This window comes from Colius striatus, chromosome 1 (genome assembly GCF_028858725.1).
Source record: "Colius striatus isolate bColStr4 chromosome 1, bColStr4.1.hap1, whole genome shotgun sequence".
NCBI lineage: Eukaryota > Metazoa > Chordata > Aves > Coliiformes > Coliidae > Colius > Colius striatus.
In genome coordinates, this window is record NC_084759.1 from 16,251,844 (window position 1) to 16,259,353 (window position 7,510).

Genomic DNA, 7,510 nt, shown 5'->3' on the forward strand with positions numbered 1-7,510 from the left:
CTCTACATCCTCCCATCAGAAAGGTGAAGACTGCAAGATGACTCCCCTTAGCCTCTTCTTCTCCTGGCTTCCTCAGCTTCTTGGATGTCATATGCTGCAGATCCCTGACGATCTTAGTGCCCTCCTCTGGATACTCTCCTATATGTCATTTTCTTTCTTGTGCTGGAGAGCCCAGACTTGAACACAGTAATTCTTACTAAGGTGGTCCTTCAGGGTGAATTCAGTAGTTTTGACATTTAATGTCTCAGAAGCATGGTTTCTAGCTTTCCTATCTGAAGCCTTACATTGCCTTATTTACATTGTTTCTTCATTCTTTCCACTGTTCATATCTATGTTGAATGAAGTGTTACTTATTCTTAAGAAACACACTAGTAAAATCAAAACATGCCTTCTGACATTTTATACCACACTTGAAGGAAAAGCATTCTACAGAAGCATATTAGGTGTTACACAAGAAAAGGCAGAGATTGACTATCGATTTCAGTGTGGAACTAAGATCAAATTGTTTTTCCTTCATTTTAGTTTTTGTCAATATCAACAAATTGTGAGTAACACCAGATATTTGAACAGTGTGAAGTAAAACTACTCTACATACAAAAAGATATTGTAGAACACAGATACTAGAAGGTTATACAAATAATGCTGAGGTAAACAGCTTTCAATTCTTTTTCCTAGAATTCCTACAAATACAAAAGCTGGTTTATTACAATTTCCTGCTTGAAGAAATTTTAAATAACATGCTCATGTTTCATATCAATTCCTTCTTAAACAACTACCTTTTCTCCAGAACATTCTATTTCAGTATTTAAAGGTTTTTATTTTTTTTATAGATGTGTCCGTTCTTTTACCCATGATGGAGTTTAGGTCTTGGTATTTTTATTCTAAACAGTTCCTAAACATTTTCTTTACGTGAGGAGAGAGAGGAAAACATTTTGCAAAAGTAGAGGAAAAGCTAAAGAGGTCAGATGTCAATCAGACCTGTGGAACAGCATTCCACCCTGTTTTAATCTTGGCAAGACATTCCGTTAATGAGTAAATGATGTAAGCTGTACCTTTAACATAGCATTACTTTAGTTGAACTTTCACCATATGGGACAATATTGGAAGACATTTTGAACCTACAGCTTATTATACATTCAAAGAGAACTTGTTTTCTTTCCTCATAAATTAACACAAAATAAACAATATTCATTCCCTTTCTTTTTTTCTTTAATTTCTTAATCAATATGAGTGTCAGAAAGTGTTAGTCTTCCAGATACAGAGCTTAGTTGCCAGGTTAGGACAATTTTGACTACACTCTTAATTTCAAGTGCTGAAATGCCTTCCTAAACATTTTTGTAACATGTAACCAGAGAGCTTTAGCCATTCCTATTCCTTTTCCTAGTTCCTATTATTATTTAATTAGAGCTGAGTTTGATTACAGAATTCTCTTTATCTGTCAGTCTTAATATATATGCAACCTTAGTAAAATTAATGTTATGTTGAAAAATGAATTAGAGGAACTATTCTCGGAGTTTATAAAAATAAAATATGATTATGTTATTATATTTATTTAAATGGAATATGTTCCTATCTCAAAGCTTAGCTATCTCATGGTAAAGTGTTTTCTACATTTCAATTTTATCTCACTTGCAACAGTGTAAGGTAACAATAAGTCTATGAAATTTGCTGGTCTTATCCAAAGACTTGCAACTTATAACATTGACCACAATTTTACTTGAGTTGTTTTCCTGGCAACCTTTCCTTACCTGTCCTTCAGTCCTACAAACAAGTTAGGTCTTTCCACAGGAAACACACATGTAAAGAGTAGGTATCCAAGACTGAGTAACAAAGTACTATGATTGTTGCCTTGTCATTTTCTTTGGGCATGACAAACCTAACATCCTATGCAAGAAAAATACTTACAAATACATCTGTGAAAGAAGCAAATGAATGGCTAGGCTGATTTACAGGAATTATTTGCATGATTTTCTTACACAGTCACTGTATTATGAAAGCTGTGATTTTGAGGGTGTGTCCTGTTTATTTAGTTTACTTTTTTTTTTTTTGGTGTGATGTTTCTTTGGCACACAAAGCTTTCAGATATCCGCTGCAACAACCATTTGATCCACTGATATCCCTTAGTCGACCACGACCTCTCAGCCCTCTTTTACCACTAAAACCCTTACCACCATTATCCAGCCTACCCAACCAGTGATATCAGACATTAACTTCAGCAGTCACATTGTGACACCTCAGATTACAGTGATCACTTTCAAGACACTGTCTGACTCTATAAATAGTATATACAGATCAATGGTTATTCAATTCTCTCAGTTACCCCTCCTATTACCTACATTGCATTGATGGCTAGTTAAAACTTTCAAATGGCTCTGATTGTTTGTTGCAGTATGAAAAGATTGTTGTGCTTCCTGGAGCTGTAAACAGTACAATACCTTAGACAATCCATACTTAAGAGAAAGAAGTTTCTAAATTCATAATCAAATATATATTGACTTGTATGTTGACCCACAAAGAACTGTCAGACCTTTTCCCGTTGCTTTACAAGTAAGTCAGAACTTTACCAAAAGAAAGAACAAGGCATTCTGCTATTTGGAAATCACAAGCCTGATTTTTATTTGAGTTACACTAGAATAAATTCAGAATGACTGCCAAGACTAAATATCTACATCTGGACTCAAATTTTGATCTAGCCACACTTCAGGATCATCACAAAGGCTTGCATAGAAAAATGATCTAAATCAAAGTACCAAGTAGCTGAGCTTGCCAGCTGGTTTTGGCTAGCTTGACTACTGGATGTAGGCAAAAAAACCCCAACAAACAAAAAGATATAACAAAAAATGTATCTACATATGTCAGACATAAATATATCTACTTGAATGAAACATGAAAATGAGAATGTTTGATAAGACTAATGCGCCTTAATAAATGTTGATCAAGGTAAGATAGTTTTTACCTTCAGTTCTGGCTTGAGGAGAGATGGTGATTGATCTGAAATTCCAGGAGGAGAGTCCTGAACCCTTAGCATTTCCCAGAAAGGGGGCATGTGCTCAAAAAAAATAACCCTCATAAAAACAGCTGGGTAGTTGTCTTCCAAACTGTTTGGTAGTTTAATATGGACAACTGCTTGTACTGAGTAACATCCACGATGGTGTTTTTGTTAGGGCAGTGAATATGATGCCATTGCTTCAGGAGATTTCAGAGAAGACAGCAGGGGTAATGCGTCTTAACCACCAATTGAAGTTTATTTCTGGAAAAAGTGATTTTTTAAATGACTACTGGTATGCACAAATAGGGAAGAGACTCAGGAAACCTTGAGCCTTGCAATTATAGAATCATAGAATCACAGAATTGTAGAGGTTGGAAGGGACTTTTAGAGATCATCTAGTTCAGCCCCACTGCAGAAGCAGGTTCACCTAGACTAGCAAAAGCCAATTACTTTGCAACCATAATTAGCCAGTTAACCAAATTAGCCAGTTAACCAAAAAGAAGAAACGGGCTATGTGGCTTGTCCTACACTGTGCATGCTTCAAAGGAAGGTTCAACCAATGGACACCGAGAAAACAATTGCCAGAGGGTCCCGAAGGTCCTTGAAGATCACTAGAGACCCTTACAGAAGCCCCTGAGAGACTCAAGGCACATACTTAATAGAGATGCAAATATTACAATTAGTTCCAGGAGATACCATAAATATATATATATATCCCAGGAAAACCTGTATGTATGTTTGTAGCAACACAATACAAGCTTGACCTGCAGAAACTTGCAGTGTGCACGTTAGGTGGAGCAATCCCCTGTGCATCCAGCACTGCCAATAAAGGACGTATGCTTTCTAAAATTCCAAAATGAGTTTTAGAGAGTCTTTGTTCTGCTGACTTGCAGTATCAGTACAATGCAGATTGCTTTCTTCACCAATTTGTCATACAAGCTCGTGTATTAGTGGGCTGCTTTGGGGGTAATACTGCCTGTAGTGACTGAAATGGTAATACCGAAAGTACGAACCCCTCATTGCTTGGAGCTGAATGTGCCTGTATGTATATTTGTATGTATGCTTGTGTGTCCCACGGTCTACAATGCACGCTAATGGCTAGTTCTTACTGATGTTTCTCAGCAAATAGTCAAATGGTCCTCACTGGTATATCCAAAATTAGATACAGATGACCACAGTAATCAATGTCTTGGTCACAAAGGGGGAAATGATTAAAGAACTCTTTTAGGGAGAAATGCTGAAACCGAAGTGTGTTTTCTCTTTTCCTCTCCCAGCAAATTTGGGATCTTGTATTTTTATCAGATTGACTTTCAAGGAGCATCACTTTTCTCTGCTTTGGCTACAATAGCAGCCTTATTGATCTATGCTTCAAAGGGTGAAAGGAAAAAATTGTTAGCTGGGTATTTTAACTTCGTGATTTGAATTCTTTTTGCTCTGGCAATAAGATAACTTTGAGGTAGGAGTGAAATAAACACTGACCAAACTATAAAACTGCAAAAGCCCTTAACAGTTTCAAAGAAACCATCTTTCCTTCCAATCAAGAAACACAGTAAGCATGTCAACTTCAATGACAATTAAGAACATAAAATCCGAGAGCTGTGGTTCATTTGTACAGGGAGAAGACACCAAAGGCCAAAGCTCAATTACAGTTGAAACTGGACAGTGTTGTTTCAGAACAAGGGCTTTTGTGAAGTACGTTAGCAGCAAGAAGTTTAAAGCAAAACATTGGACCGATACTTGTTGTAGGTGGTCATCTGACTAATGGGGATGAAGAAAAAGCAGAGTCAATTCTCCAAGTCTGCCAATGTATAACAGGCATTTTAAAAATGCCCTTGATAATGTGCTGTAACTTTTGGTCAGCCCTGAATTGGTCAGGCAGTTAGACTAGATGACCATTGTAGGTCCCTTCCAACTGTAATAGTCGAGTCTATTCTCTTTGAAAATTCCTATAGCAATCACTGGAGCGGGGGGAGGAAGTCAAATGCTGTTCTGTTAAAAAACTCTCTGTGATATTCTGAGAAAGTAATGGTAAATAATAACTATGTCTTTGGTAATGTTTGACTTTTAAAGGGTAAAGAGCAATTTCCTCAGTGTATATCACACTTAATATGCCAGACCACAGCATATGTTTTGATGAAAGAAAAGTAGTTTCATCGGTTGCTTATCCAGGAAAATCTTAACATCCATTGTCATACTCTAAATGTTAAAATGTCAGTTCTGCCAAGTGAATAATGAACACACCTGGAGGGCCGACATGGAAACATTATAGATACACAGATGTTACACCTTTGTTTAGGGAGTAGGTATATTTTAAAGATGTTGGAAGTACTCTAGAGATCCTTTAATTTCTCAAGTTAGCTAAAATTACAAATTCTCTCACTGCATTTGCACACTATACATAAATTTTGTGAGTTGAAGTTTACAGCATTATGCTGTTGCATTCCATTCATAGTGACCTTTCCTTGGTGGATTAAATGACTATTGCACACGCAGTACAGATAAATACTCATCTGAATAGAGGCTCAGGTGCATCCACTTTGATCCCAGGTGTTTATCAGGTTGTTTTGGAAATGTCTGACTCAATCCTTTCTGGGGTGCTATGTGGCCATAGGACTTGCTTTCCAAGGCCCAGGAGAGTGTTCCAGGCAGTGGCACAGGGCACAGGGTATGTCTCCAGCCATCCAGAGGCCACTTCCACCATTGTGAGCACGTGGCGTTTGCCTTGGAGGGTTTGTGGGAGTGGGATACAGTCAGTCTGCCAGGCCTCCCCGTGTTGATATTTCAGCCATTGTCCTCCAGACCACGGAGGCTTCAGCCGCTTGGCTTGTTTGATGGCAGCATGTGTCTCACATTCATGGATAACCTGTGTCATGGTGTCCAAGACCAAGTCCATCTCCTGATGATGAGCTCATCTAAATGTTTCATCCTTGACAGCTGCTGCACTGCTGTCAAGGTATCTGTATAAGCCTACAAAACCTCCATCAGTTTCTTCATTGTTTCTTTATTGGTCTGAAGCAGGGTTGCCTGGACGCTAACTGGCAAACCACACCTTAAAACAGGTTCAACAAGAACTTGTAGAGCTTTCTCATGAATCCATGCAATGAAAGCCTCACTGAAATTAACTTTCAGACACCAAACCAGTGGTTAGTTGACAGTCTATTAATTTCTTTACCCACTGTCATGTCTTCTTCGTTATACTGGAAGTCACAGACCATAAATTTATATTCTTTGGCTTTATGGTTGAAGTCAGCCACTGCCTTCCTGAAAAAAGAGATGTTACAAAGGTAACTATCTTGATCCTCAAAGGGTACATTGCTGGAACATGATAAAACCATCTCTGCTAGGGTTTCATATTGATTAACCCAGTCATTATAGTTTAACTTTCAGTACCATCACTAATAACTTGACCAGATATTCTGAATCAAGTACAAAGCCTTCTTTCTTTACAGTATCAGCAAGACTTGTGGTTAGCAAGCTTCCCACATTCTTTCTTTCCAAACCCTGAAGGTTCCCTTTCCAGTTATTGTGTGCTGAGGCTCTTGCTTTCAGATTTGGTTTATTCCCTTTGCAATAATTTCTGAAATACTCTTCAAGGTTTGCTGGTTTGGGTATTTGTTCATATCCCACTAGAATCTTGTTATATAGGTGACCAAGTCAACTCCATTAGCCAGAAGACTCTCCTGAACATCATTGTCTTCTGGAACACCAGCCATATACTGGGCCATTTTGTTGCCAACACCTTCCACAAATGCACCCAGTTTAGGCAGCTTATCTGGCAAACCAGCCAAAACATCCAATGCAACAGCCTTTAAGACCAGCATATTGAACTTTGAATTATTAGAAAGATTGTCATTTTTTGTAGTTGCTCCATATAGTTTCTCCCATGTCTGTTGACAGTTTTTACCCACAGGAGCAGAAATCAGCCCAAATTTGGTCATTTTTGTTTCTTTATCTTGACACTTTCTGCTCCTGAAGCCACAGGCAAGATGCTGTCATTGGTCCATCTCCTGCATGCCTGCCAATAGGCCTCAACATTGAGTGGCAAAAAGGACTATCGTGGTTTAATCCTAAACAGCAACAGAGTCACACAGCTACTCCTTCACTCCTCCCCACCTCGACAGGGAGAGAGAATCAGAAGAAAAAGGTAAAACCTCATGGGTTATGATAAGGACCATTCAATAGAACACCACAGGAGAGAACAAAGAGCTGTAACAACAGTGAAGGAATACACAAAGTGAGTGGTACCTGGTGTAACTGCTCAATGGAACAGGCACAGTTCCCATGCTCCAACCAGCTCCTGATGAAAATCAACCCTATCTCAGCTAAGCCCAGGACATTATTCTAGAAAGTTATATATGGCTTACTTCCAATTCTGCCTCTTTTAACCCTTTATCTGCCTACCTATGTGCATCTCTCCAGACTTGCCCTGTACTTTACATATGTCTGAAAATGGAACTCTGAGATCTTCCTAGTCAGTTCTAACTTATGTGATTTCTCACAGTGTTCCTCATCTCCTTCTAA

At 38.4% G+C, this 7,510-nt stretch overlaps 1 pseudogene; it reads right to left on the reverse strand.

Annotated features, from left to right (window-relative positions):
• Positions 1-5,897: 5,897 nt before the first annotated feature.
• On the reverse strand, positions 5,898-6,927 carry LOC104555596 (V-type proton ATPase subunit C 1-like; annotated as a pseudogene).
• Positions 6,928-7,510: the final 583 nt, after the last annotated feature.